The sequence below is a fragment of the Spea bombifrons genome, chromosome 13, assembly GCF_027358695.1.
Source record: "Spea bombifrons isolate aSpeBom1 chromosome 13, aSpeBom1.2.pri, whole genome shotgun sequence".
NCBI classification, from domain to species: Eukaryota; Metazoa; Chordata; class Amphibia; order Anura; family Pelobatidae; genus Spea; species Spea bombifrons.
In genome coordinates this window covers 3136369-3148806 of record NC_071099.1, presented here as the reverse complement: position 1 = coordinate 3148806, position 12438 = coordinate 3136369, and the positions used below count along the sequence as shown (strand labels likewise).

At 43.2% G+C, this 12438-nt stretch overlaps 2 long non-coding RNA genes and 2 other non-coding genes across 4 annotated transcripts; all 4 read right to left on the bottom strand.

The window, feature by feature from the left end:
* Nucleotides 1–2399: 2399 nt before the first annotated feature.
* LOC128471634 (uncharacterized) lies at nucleotides 2400–3175 on the bottom strand. The gene is made up of 2 exons (XR_008346117.1): nucleotides 3044–3175; nucleotides 2400–2547 (listed from the first exon to the last, which is right to left on the bottom strand). It is a non-coding gene; the product is annotated as an uncharacterized LOC128471634 (long non-coding RNA).
* Nucleotides 3176–3189: 14 nt separating this feature from the next.
* LOC128471633 (uncharacterized) lies at nucleotides 3190–6587 on the bottom strand. The gene is made up of 3 exons (XR_008346116.1): nucleotides 6498–6587; nucleotides 4455–4509; nucleotides 3190–3257 (listed from the first exon to the last, which is right to left on the bottom strand). It is a non-coding gene; the product is annotated as an uncharacterized LOC128471633 (long non-coding RNA).
* Nucleotides 4593–4764, bottom strand: LOC128472153 (small Cajal body-specific RNA 16). The gene has a single exon (XR_008346156.1). It is a non-coding gene; the product is annotated as a small Cajal body-specific RNA 16 (non-coding RNA).
* Nucleotides 4817–4970, bottom strand: LOC128472152 (small Cajal body-specific RNA 16). The gene has a single exon (XR_008346155.1). It is a non-coding gene; the product is annotated as a small Cajal body-specific RNA 16 (non-coding RNA).
* Nucleotides 6588–12438: the final 5851 nt, after the last annotated feature.

The following is a 12438-nucleotide window of genomic DNA, read 5'->3' as shown; positions in this document are numbered from 1 at the left end:
ACACGAATGTTCATTTTACTATTTTAGCAACTGCTGTTTACAAACACTCGGCAAGCGTTAACCCCTTCAGTCCCAGGGGTTTTTGGTACCTCAAGGCCAAGAGCAATTTTGCCATTTTTAAGCGAATATTATCTTTTCCTGCCAATAGTGTACCCATGTAAACTGTATATTGTTTTTTTCAAGGAGAGATAGAGCTTTCTTTTGATACCATAGTTTGACGATTAGTTGAAAATTTTGGATGAGACTAATGAAAATTAGAAAAAATAAAATTTTTATATATATTTTCCCTCTTAATCCTCACAAAATTAGGTAAAGTGGTGGAAAACCCCCTCCAAGTTTATCAATTCAGGTGTCCTGATTTCAGGAATACCTAATTTATACAGAATGTCCATACTTTCCCAGCACATACTATAAGGTGTACATTATTTGTAGAATCTTTACATTAGGTTTGATATATATCATATATTTCTTCATGCAACTATTTGGCCACCAATCACAGGGTATGTAATACGGCAGAGAAACCCGGCCAAAATTGTTTAGCCACATCTCCTGATTACGGCGATACCCCACATCCTTAGGTTTCTTTTCTAGGGGGCCATATCCATCCCTTACATATAGCACCCTACAGGGTATTTTTTTTTTATACTTATGGCTTAATGGGTTTGGGGGATATGAACAGGGGCTGGAGGGTTATACTTTTTAGATGTTGTGTTAAGGCAATGGGATGTTAATGGGATGTAAGGGTTTTTTATATATTTTTTTATTTTTAGTATTTTTAAATGCAGTTATCAGTGCAGTATGGTTAGGTGCCCTCTTAGGGACCTCTTGAACATGTTATTAATGCCAGTGATGCCACAATGACATCACTTAGCCCCCTTTGTTTTTTTTAATATTCTTTTTTCTATTACTTGAGTGATTTTTTTTTCCTTCTGATTTGTTTTTCAGCATGGGAGAAGAGTGAGAAACCCTGCACCGATCACACTGTGACCTCTATGCAAGTCCCCACCTATCTGTGCATCATCGGAGCAATCGGTGTCCAGATACCAGGACCTCCATGCCTAAAAGTCTACCATCTGCATGTCAGCTGTTAATCCCGAGGCCTAAACACACAAGTGGCGTGTTCTTTGTGGCTAGACTGCTCTTAAGAGTAGAAGCAGATCTTTTCCCTGCACGATAGAAAAAGCGTAGAGGAAACCTGACATTCATGCGGTGGATTCTAAAGCAGCCAACAAGGCCGTTACACCTGCAGGGGCAACGCAGCAGAACCAACAATGATTGGAAAGTGCAAGCTGCATCGGCTGCACTGTAACTGTCCATTGCGGGATAATTGATAGGTTAGGGTCACATAAAGTGCAAGTTTAGATCGTCATATATTGGTTTTAGTGGGCTTTTGCAGCTAAAACCCCTATTGTTAGGCAGATAGTACAAGTCAGCACAAGTGTTTGCGGCAGGAAAATGCAAACAGCTGATTGGTGTAACCAGCTGCATTTGTGGTGAGAGACGTTTGAATTTAAATAAAATGGAGCGCACACAGATTATGCTGCTCGCCCCAGCTGAACCAGTGAAGCGGAGCCACTGCAGGAGCGTCCCACCCTTCCTCCCATTTATTGCCCTAGCTATTTGTAAAGGTCGCCTCCACTTTGGGGTAGACAGAGGCTTTGTTGTTACACAGTCTGGCTACGTGAGGGCGGATTGTATTCTGTTAGGTTTAATTGGTTTATTTTTCATAGTGTATGGTTATTTGTTTTGTTAATGCCGCTTTTACCCTTTAATAAAGTTACAGCCGTTATCTATTAAATGCCGTTTTAGTTTTATTCAATTTATTAAAAAGTTAAAATGTGTACATGCAACGGACACTGCATTGATTTGAGAAAGGCCGGGGCGCTTAAGTAACAGAATAAATTCAAACTGTTCTTTTAGGTATTTATACCATGTGAATTGCACAAGCATCCCCTAAAACAGTCCCGGGGTTTCAATACATTCACCACGAGGAGATCTACTTCAGTATTATCCATTGGCAGTAGAGTTAGCCTCCTGCTTGCCCTGCCCTGAGGATGCTTCCCAATTGTCTGAGGAACCCAGCTTATTTTAGAGATGACCAAAAATGCTGAACCAGTCATTCCAAAATAAAATGGGGAATGAAAGGCTTCACAGGCAGCACAACAACCCATCTCTTGCAATTGATAAACTACCACTTCCAAAGATCTGGAAAGTTTGGCATTTTTGGGCTACAAACCCTATGCAGTGGCCAGCGGTGTAAAATACTGGCAGCTGATACAGATAAGAAGGCCAGTTGGTATACAAAATATGCTGCTACGAATAGGCATTTGGGGCTGTTTATTCCTTTATCAAACTCCTGCATAATATAACAGGAAAAAGAGGCCAAGTTACAACAAAGCTTCAAAGGTAAACACTTTAATAAAAATAAATAAAACCCATTTATTGAAAAACTAGTAGATACAGATCGCTGCTTTATTTCAACTTCTTCGTGGATGCTTCCGGTGAGCACAAGCAACGCAGTAGATATAGATGCAGTGGTTACATTCCCTGCAAAACAGATCAATGTTAAGACAGCATTTTTCTTCCGAGAGAAGAGTAACCAAGTTGTATGGCATTTTGTTTAAAATGTTTGTGCAAGAGCCATTTATACAGACATCTCCATAACTGAATACCTGGGCTTCCTGTGTGAAGCCAGACTACTTCACACCCCAGCATCAGTTACCTGAAATCCAGATTACATTGAATAATCAAAATGACAGATGTTCTCAATCAAATAAGAAAGCTCGTCAGACATTTAAAGTTCACAAGACTAACTATAAAGAGATAGTGTCTTTTGCAGACATGGGGAGATGCTGGAGGGTTTCAACAAGGCTGAACTGTAAACAAAAATCCTTACACATTCTTTGGGATAAAGTGGATGTCTAATGTAAAACGTTCAAAGGACAGAGGTAACAAGACATGTCAATTACTACAAATATCCAAATGCAGATCAGAAAAAAAAAAATCTTTGAGGGTGCATAGTTTTTGCTAGCAAATTGCTTACCTTAGTGTTTGTTAGATGAGGCTTCTAAATTCTTTTCATTAGGGACCACAAAACAGATAGTTGCCTCTGGCAGGCATACTATGTGCTTTCCAGCCAGATTCCTGGAGGCCAGCACATGAGGCTACCATAATCTGCCCACAAATAGTAATCCATCATCTCAACACCACTGTCAATCAGGTCACATGGCTGGAGTGTAGACACGAGGACAGATATCCTACAGAAGAGACAATAGAGTTTGAATACGTTTCATAGAACACATAGTGAAGGAAGTTGTGTTGGTCAGCAATAGAGTTATCCATGACTGGAAACACAGCATCCCTGTGCCAAGCTGACCTCAGTTTTGCACCCCAGCAACAGGAATCCTCAGCATAAGACTCCGTTAAGCAGCCAGAATACAACAGATGGCATGTTTTACATCTGGGTGCAGATAAACAAGCAGCCTTCAGTTTTTAGGGTCACTGTTGACATGCTATGGTTTTACAAAGCAAAGAATAGACTAAGGCCTTACCATGAAAAAGAGGCAAGTTAGAGGGGAGAAAGGTTGGTACCATATCACAGCTACATACTGAGTCTACACCGTGTTCCCTTCATCTGGTAAAGGACATGCTATAAAGCAATTCACGGTCATCTGAAAATTACTTTGGTTTCCTACAGACCGGAATAACAGGTACCACAGACCATCAGCCATGAACAAGGTTAACCAGTCATACCATGTCCATACCATGACTTGTTCAACAAGGATGCATGTTCAATAATCAGTTACAGTATGTATTAACTAGACTTGGGCACCAGCCAACTCTTCGTGTTCGGGTGAATATTAGTGTACACTCTTCGTGTTCGTTTGTTTGCAGAAGGGGGTTAACACAGTACGGACTACGCAGCAGCTTTGGCGTCAGGATTTTAAGCGTCTGTACGAGCAACTCTATTGGTCGCCTGCAGGGGCCTCCTCTGCCAGCAGCCAATGAACACAACTTCGAGCAGGGAGACCAGTGGTCTCTGCCAGCAAAAATGCACTGTAAGGAGTTAAAGGGCTGTGCGAGTGAGCCTATTGGTCGCCTGCAGGGACCTCCTCTGCCATCAACCAATTGGTTGATGGCAGAGGAGGCGCCTGCAGGCGACCAATAGCCTCTTGCACGGCCCTTTAACCCGTGATTGCGAACCCATGGATTTCTGCCCCCATTACCTACGCAGAGCTCAACTATGAGAAACAGGCTATAATTGAAAGCCACAGTAATAAGAATGACAGTGTTAAACTTGTGTGGCCATTGAGATCATTGACATGCCAGGTGAAGAGCTGTTTGACACATGTCAACAAGAGGACAGACAGGGAGTGGAGTTAGGGTAGCCACATTCATGCACCATTGTGGCTCACTGCAGCAGCAAGAGAGCAAAGATCAAGGACAGAACTTACCAACGAGACATGTTGTGGGAGAAGCACAAAGCTCTTGCATTAGCACCAATGGGCTCTGAAAGAAAGGGAGCCTTAAGTTGGTTTCCAGTAATCAACGGCTACCACCACCACATTTGTTTTCCCTGTATTAAGATGACTGATTGTTTGCAGTACTATACATGAGCGTAACCTACTGTAAAATGCTCACACCTGTAACTGCCCAGTAATCCTTTGGAAGGACGCAACTGGTGGTTCAATTTAGGTCCGGGTGAAGCTGTCTGGTACAAAACTGCAAGCAAGGTTGCAAGCCAGGAGCTGGACCCCAGACCACAAAACCGGCAAGGTAGACTACCATTGCCACTATACAGCTAAGAAATCCAGATGATTGTTTGCAGTATTATACATGAGCATGAACCACTGTATAATGCTCACACCTGTAACTGCCCAGGGATTCTGGTGGTTTGCTTTCGGTCAGGGTGGGGCTGTCTGGTACGAGAATGCAAAGAAGCATTAACCAGGAGCTGGACCCCAGACCACGAAATTGGCAAGCTCCTATCACTGCATCATTTCCACTATAAAGCTTAGAAGCCCATTACTCAGATTTTGGCTCTATGGATTTCCCACTAGACACCCCCAGGTTACGCTGACCGATGTACTAGCCATGTGCGTTCAAAGGCTCTTTCTCGCTCAAGAAGTTTAGAATGTTCAACGGCTACATGTTACACTCAACACATCAGCAGAAGGTCTATGTAATGTTTTACTTTCCTGACCGTACTGAACCTGCACACCAGGGAGTCGCTAAAGTACAACTAACATACGGTTACAAAAACTGGGATTTCATATTTCAGGGGCTTAGCAGTAAGTTCAATGTTAAGGTTACAAAGCTACTTAAGCATTACTACAACCATGCCGTGAGGAAGCCTCAATAGGGTGAAATGCATTGGACAATTTTAATTTTAATTATTTTATTTATTCTTTGTCTGGATTCTACTACATGGATTCAGGAAGCTGAATGTTTTAACATAGTTACTAATGTGAGAGATGCGTTTACTACATTTATATTAACCTATATTCGTACCGTTCACATCAGCTGGAGAATACCAATTGGGAAAAATTACCCTATTGGTTTAGAAGAGCACAATTATTGTTTACATTATATAAAAGAGGCACCCCTGATACTACAGTAATTAGAGTCTGATAATTACATGGACATACTTCTAAAGTTACTATTGTGGAAGTGGGCTCAAAAACAGATGCAGACATTACACAACACCATGATAATAAGCACAGGAATTGTATGTATTGTCTTTTGATATTATAATTAGTTTATCCAAAGGATTGTAAATTGTATGTTGTGCGATAGTGATAGTATTGCCTTTTGATATTGTAATTAGTTAACCAATAGGAATGTTAATGGAATGCACCAATGATCCCTCCCTATAAGAACTCCCCGTGTGTCCTTAGTTCGGTTACATCTTTTTGGGAATTTATGCTGAGATTCTGAATCACAGAAATAAATCCTTGAATAATCAGAAGACTCTTCATTTTTTTATACTATAAGAATTTTAACCCCCTAGAGGAAGGTGTGTCAACAACCAGAATCCCCTTTTTCCACCAACTCATTTCTTATTTTTGGGAATACTCAATGTACACACAAAGCAGTTTGATTACTACAATTCTCTTGTTTCGATTACACCTCCTTCGCTCACAAGTAGGGCCTTCAAATCCAGTAACTGTAAAAGCACCATAAGGCCATACAGCAAGCTCAAGGGTTCTTAACACTGTCTGTATTTGTGCACGTTTGTTATGTAAGTGGTAGCCACCTCACTTAAATACAGAGCAAATTGTTAGCGCAATTTAAATAAAAAGAACCTTGGAAATCAGGCACCAGATATTTGCTCAATAATAAAGGGGATCATCATCAGTAGGCCCAGAGTCATCAGTAGGCCCAGAGTCATCAGTAGGCCCAGAGTAACCAGCATACCAGTTTTACCGTGTTTGGTGGACACTTGGTTTACGGTCATGCACTAATGGAGTTTATCAAATAATTTTGAACATACATACGTCACGACGGTGTTAACTTGCAATCCACGTCCAGACATAATGCAAAGCACTGCATGTCATAGATGGGCATCTTTGAAATATCACTGGACTCTCCATTGCCTGATAAAGAAATAAAAAGTTAATACAAAAGGGAGGCACAACCAACCCCATAACCATCTTATAGCAAAGGGAACTTACATCGAAGGCTGGACAATAAAGATGCAGTGGCTCGGTTGTTACATTAATATACTTCCAGCTTACAATACTGAGCAATAGATGACCACCGACTAGCAGACAAGAGAAGCTTTGTGTTCAGAGGAAAAGCCGATGCATTTGTTGAGCCAAGACCCCTGTCCAATGGGCCGTTATTTAAGGCAGCAGCCAGTGTACCAAAGGGATGCAGTGCAGAGTGACTGCCCTCAGCATAAAGCTGAGTTACGCACTTTCACGAAGGATCCCCAGAATCGCTTGGTGTACGAGAAGCCCTCCACCCCCGCCGGCCCCTACCCCCGTTACACACTGTACCGAACGGTAGCACGAACCTGCAAAACATGCGCTTAGTACCTGCAGCCGCAAGCACCGGGCCGCCTGAACATGCGCATTGTGCGCTCCCTGCTAGAAACCAGGCAAAAAGACATAGAATCGATATATAATACCGCATATCGTAACCAAGCGGCTACTCACCGAACCAACGCAACCGTCGTCCAGGTGCAGCGCTCGACCGCCGGAAACCAGAAAAGCTGCCCCCTCATAACGCAACCCTTACACAGCTACAAGCGCGAGCAAGAACTGAAGATATAGTGCTGAACGGGAAGTGATTCAATAAGTGGGCGGGGCTGTATCGAAGTCAATTTGGCGCCTTTTGTTTTGTGTTCCTGCTTGGTGTTGTGGGAGGTTCGGGAATGTTCCGTTTGAAATGCTGTGTAAAAACATGGGGACATCTTGCGTTACATTTACAGCATCTTAAATAAGATGTAGAATGAAGTTTATGAAACACAAGCACGTTACGTTTTTTTATTAACATATTACTTGGTACTGAGAGATGACCCGTGATATTTTTAACCATTTATTGTTTGTTTGTTTTTTTATTCTGGCCCAGGGGGGTTTATACCCAAAAGCTCTCTTAACCCCTTCAGGACCAATGTTTGCATACTGCGTCTTCCCTTGAAGACCGCGTTTTTTTTTTAAATATTTAGATTCCGTGCTCGTGATTTGCTTCAAAGCGATCACGCGCACGGAATTGGGAGGAGTGGCTGCTACGGATCACTGGGGACACCCAGCGGTCAGTAGCAGCTGCCCCTTGCGATCCCAGCATTCATAGCGACTCTGGATCGTGCATCATCGATGACGTCCCGGTCTTGAAAGGGTTAAGCCACTCAGACTTATCAACAACTTGTACATACTAGAGCCCTGCTATAAATTCATTCAGGTTCAGCCTCAGTGACCATTGGTGGTACCTGCCCTATAATATGGAATTTAGGGTGGTCTTCTATGCTGGGTTTGGGTCATCTTGAGATCTGTCAATCTTAACAGATGTATGTGAAGAGCAGGGCCGGCCGAAGACTTAACGCCGCCTGGGGCGAAGTTTAAAATGCCGCCCGCCAAGTACTTACCTTTTAAACAGTCCTGCGGCGAGTCTCCCTGCTCTGCCACGGTGCCGGCTTGTAATGCTGAGCGCCGGAAATTGACGTCACTTCCGGCGCTCTGCATTACAAGCCGGCACCGAGACCGAACAGGGAGACTCGCCGCAGAGGAGAGAGAGAGGGGCGCCGAGCGGGCAAGCGAAAACCACTCGGCGCCCCTCTCTCTCTCTCCTCCGCTTCAAAAAAAAGCGCTTGGGGCGGCAAAGTGCCGCCCCTTCTAAAGTGCCGCCTGGGGCAATTGCCCCAGTCGGCTCCATTGTAGGGCCGGCCCTGGTGAAGAGTATATGTATGTCTGATACTAAGGGCTAGGCCTGGGACCTTTCTCTGACACTGGAGGGGCAGAACATCTCCCCAGGGGATAAAATCTACTGTTTCTGGAAAATCAGAGAACCTCTCTTAGAACCTCTCCTGGAACTTTTACGTATTTGGAACATCACTGAAAACCCTCAAACTTAATAAGGACATTAAGTAGCAGATTTCATCATATCCCAGTACTCAGCATCAATGGCCAGCACTCTTCGCAAAAGAGCAGTGAAACAGATTTATGTTGCATTTACAAATTTGTATCTGATATTAAGAGGCAGGTAACTGAAAACTATTGATACCATGAAAACGGTGTATATACCAAAGAATCCTTTGTTAAAAAGATTAAATGGGTGGTAAACCTACTGATATACCTCTCAGGCCAGGTTCTAATAGGCTGAGTAGTCATTTTCCCAGAGAATATAGTGTAGTGGTGCCAAGGAAGGCAAAGAGAGACATGATTGACAGTAACCCAGACTATTACCATCTATGTGCTCTCCGTTTCCAAGCATGTACAGTACATTGTCAAGCATGCTTTGCCCACATCTGTTAAACCTAGGTTTGATTTTTTTTTTTCTTTCTCCCATTGGAGTTGCAAAGCAATTCACTTAGCAGTCACTATTCAAACAAATAATGCTTTTTAGCTGGGCTCAGCTCCAGTGCACCCAAATGGTAGATAACGTGAATACATGATTAAAGTGATGGTTTCGGTAGGGTGAGATAGTTATTTTATCTCTACCCACTACCATACTGATAGTGATTAGGAATTAGTGGACAATATAAATCTATAAAAATCCCTTCAAGCTCTTTATTTTACTAAATAAAAAATAGCTAATGTCATGGCTATTGACTAAATGATAACTAAGGCAGTTCATCTATCTGACTCTAGGTTATTGATCGGTGAAATTACTTATGGCTGATATATGGTTATTTAGCTTTCTCCTATCAGTGACTGCGCAAATCAATTGTTGATTGTGATGGATATGTTTTAAGTTCCAATTTGATCACCAGCAGACATGATTAAAGTAACTGTCAGGTCTATCTTTCTCATTTTAAAATAAAATGATAATGAATAAATGAATGTCATCCTTTTTTGTAGCAAAGTATATGTTTACTTTGTGCCTAAGTCTGCCATATGAACTTGATTTGTTACTGAAATACGGAGCAAAGGGGAGAATGCACTGGAAGTGTGTGAACAGAACAGAAAAAAACAAACATTCTTTATTTAGATATACACTATATGGACAAAAGTATAAACACTTTTCTTAATCTTAATACTTCAGTAAACCAAGACATTTTGGACAATGCTATGCCATAAGTCCCTGTTGCTTATTGTCCATATAGTATATATATATATATATATATATACCGTATTTGCTCGATTATAAGACGACCCTGATTATAAGACGACCCCCCAAAATCTGAATATTAACTTAGGAAAAAAAGAAAAAGCCTGAATATAAGACGACCCTAAAGGAAAAAAGTTTTACCAGTAAATGTTAATTCATGTAAACTATTTTTTTTAATAAAAGCTATGATTGAGAAAAATATTTTTTTTTGGTTTTTATTTCTTGTATTTTCCAACCTGTCCCCCAGTTACACACATCTGCCCCCAGGCTTGCCACACCAATATGGCACTGTGGCCAATGATATGCCTTTTAACCCTCTATATGCCACTGTGCCCCATGGTATGCCTTTTGACCCCCTATGTGCCACTCTGCCTCCAGAAATGCCTTATACCCCTATATCCCATTCTGGCATTTAGGGGGTTAAAATGCATATTATGGGGCAGAGTGGCATATAGGGAGGTATAAGGCATTCCAGGAGGCAGTGGCATTAAGGGAGTTAAAAGGCATTATATAGAGCACTCTGCCTCCAGAAATGCCTTATACCCCTATATGCCACTCTGGCATTTAGGGGGTTAAAAGGCATATTATGGGGCAGAGTGGCATATAGGGAGGTATAAGGCATTTCAGGAGGCAGAGTGCACTATTAAATGCCCCCTTAACGCCACTCTGCCTCCTGAAATGCCTTATACCTCCCTATATGCCACTCTGCCCCATAATATGCCTTTTAACCCCCTAAGTGCCAGAGTGGCATATAGGGGTGTAAGGCATTCCAGAAAAGCCCTACACACACACACACACACACACACACACACACACTTATTTACTTACTTACCGGTGCTTCCAATTTCCTGCTGTATTGCCGGGGCAGCGGGTTGACGTCTCATTCCGCGGCAGCCGGAAGGAGGTGGAGTTGGCAGCGGGGGTTTGTATGCGTCCGTCGCAAATACCTTCCCCGGCTGTCAGATATCAGGAACTCTGGAACTCTGATCTCTGACAGTCGGGGAAGGTATTTGCGACGGACGCATACAAACCCCCGCTGCCAACTTCACCTCCGGAAGCACCGGTAAGTGTGTGGGGAGGGGGGGGCGACGACAGGAGGATCCAGGTCCCCTGCAGCGGTGCGGGGGATCTGGATCTTAGTCTCCTAATCAGACCTCTATTTGAGGTCTGATTAGAAGACGACCCCGATTATAAGACGAGGGGTATTTTTCAGAGCATTTGCTCTGAAAAAAACCTCGTCTTATAATCGAGCAAATACGGTATATATATATATATATATAAAATAAACTGACTAGGCCTCAGTCCAGTGTAGTGCTGTGAGTACAGTGAACAAATGTTGGTAACTAAACAGGGGCGGGCTGGGCCGGGGGGCAATTGCCCCCCAGGCCGCCCGAAATCTAATCTAAACGGCCGCTGGGTGCTGATGCCGCCGGACGGCGCTACTTTAATACTTTTTTTTAAAAAATTTTATATGGCAAGCCGGATCGGCTATTAAATGGAAAAAAAAGTATTAAAGCAGCGCCGGCCGGCGGCATCAGCACCCAGCGGCCGTATGCGATGGCCGCCAAGTGATGGGAGCAGCGTGAGGGGTGAAAGCTCCGACCCTTGCACTCACCTTTCACCCCTCACGCTGCTCCCATCACTATGCGGCCATCAGATTGTTGGAAATCGAATCTAAACGGCCGGTGGCATCAGCACCCAGCGGCCGTTTAGATAAGTTTTCCAGCAGTCTGATGGTCGCATAGTGATGGGAGCAGCGTGAGGGGTGAAAGGTGAGTGCGAGGGGGCGGAGCCACTTCACTTGACTTGCCCCCCAGGCCTTAGGCTGCCAGCCCTCCCCTGTAACTAAATTATATTTCTGAGGGCTTCCAAGGATTTTAATGTTCCTTTTAACAAACATGATGCTTGTGCTGCTCACTCTCTGTGTACAGATACCTATAGATTGGGACACCTGACCATTACACCAACATGGACTTTTATTACATTGCATTCTAAATAAATAAATAGACATTCATATGTAGTTGGTCCCCTCTTTGCAGCTATAACAGCTTCCAGTCTTCTGGGAAGGCTTGTTGGAGTGTTGTTGTGGGACATTTAGCCCATTCATCCAGTAGAGCATTCAGCCACTGATGTTGGAGGAGAAGGCTACGCTTGCAATCTCCATTACAGTTAATCCCAAAGGTGTTTGATGGGGTCGAGGTCAGGGTACTCCGGGCCAGTCATTTTCTTCCACACCAAACTCATTTAACCATGTCCTTATGGACCTTAATGGCATGAAGAGCTCAGGTATAAAACCTGTCCAGGTACACTCAGTAGATGCTTAGTTGTCTTGCTGCCTTCATGTTTGCGCTGAATCGTATTACCAGTTGCTGACCCTGCTTATTCCCTTGACCTTGCTCTGTACCTGTTCCTGTTTCTACTCTTTGGATGATTGCCTTGGTATACCCTGCTTATTCAGATTTAAATGTTACTCTGATATATCATCTTGCACCCCCCATAAACTCTTGTATGGGCAGCACAGAGCTTGTCCCATGCTTACACCCTTTACACAGGCAAAGTGCAATGCCCTCAATTCAATATCTTCAGCCTAGGGAAAGGGTTATAACTACTCAACACAAAAAATAAATAAAACAAACCTGTGATGGAACCCTCCATCACTGGGGCCAC